Here is a 977-nt window from a genome sequence, read left to right on the forward strand (position 1 = left end):
GACCTCAGGTGATCCACCTGCCTCGGCCTCCCAAAGTGCAGGGATTACAGGTGTGAACCACCTCGCCTGGCTGCAGAAAGGATAATTTCTACTCATCTATCTATGTCTATACATGTGAGATGATAGAAGGAAATAATCAGTAAGTTCAGACTCTTGCTGTTCTTATATGACATTTGGGTAGATTTCATGAATAGACCCTTTTTAGTTTATTATTTGCTTTTGGTTGATTTCCAGTCCTAAAACGCTTGTTTAAACAATTTTATACTTTTTAAAAAATGAAATGCTTCATGAATTTGCGTGTCATCCTTGTGCAGGGGCCATGTTAATCTTCTCTGTATCATTCCAATTTTAGTTCACGTGCTGCTGAAGTGAGCAAAACAACTTTATACTTTTATATTTGTTTTGGCGGGGAGAGGATTTGTCCACCTTTTTAGGCTGCTCTAACTTGAAGTATCATCTCTGGTATGTTTATAGTTTTTTTTAATGTTTACATTTTGGAGTTTTAATTTTGTTCATTCAGTAGCTTGAGATAGGGATCTAACTTTGTTTTTCTTCCAAATGAATAGATAATTTACCAAACAACTTCTGGATGACTGACTGCATCCCCAGCTTCAGTCTGTTTGTGTATATAATTTTTGGTTGAGACTAATGTTTGAGCATGTGTGTGTATGTTGGTGCAGCTGTGGAAGAAAATGAATGGCACGTAGGTCCTCAAAATAAAATGAATCACCTCGAAATGTTAAGATAAAATGGAAGCATCTGTATGCAATGGGTGAGATTAATCTGTGGAAGACATCTCAGAGATGACCAGTGTTTAGACTGTTATTTGTGATGCTGTTGTGTCTGACTTTGAGCCATTCATGACTCTACCTACTTGTTTTTTTTTACATCCTGTCTACATCTTTTCCTGCATCTAATCTTAGTCCAACATTTTGATTTTAGCTTTTCTGCTATTTTTGTACACTTGGCAACAACGT

General features: G+C 36.6%; 1 non-coding gene across 1 annotated transcript; it reads right to left on the reverse strand.

Annotated features, from left to right (window-relative positions):
- Positions 1-269: 269 nt before the first annotated feature.
- LOC129527847 (U6 spliceosomal RNA) lies at positions 270-376 on the reverse strand. The gene has a single exon (XR_008672946.2). It is a non-coding gene; the product is annotated as a U6 spliceosomal RNA (small nuclear RNA).
- Positions 377-977: the final 601 nt, after the last annotated feature.

The sequence above is a fragment of the Gorilla gorilla genome, chromosome 16 (genome assembly GCF_029281585.2).
Source record: "Gorilla gorilla gorilla isolate KB3781 chromosome 16, NHGRI_mGorGor1-v2.1_pri, whole genome shotgun sequence".
In the NCBI taxonomy this organism is placed as follows: domain Eukaryota; kingdom Metazoa; phylum Chordata; class Mammalia; order Primates; family Hominidae; genus Gorilla; species Gorilla gorilla.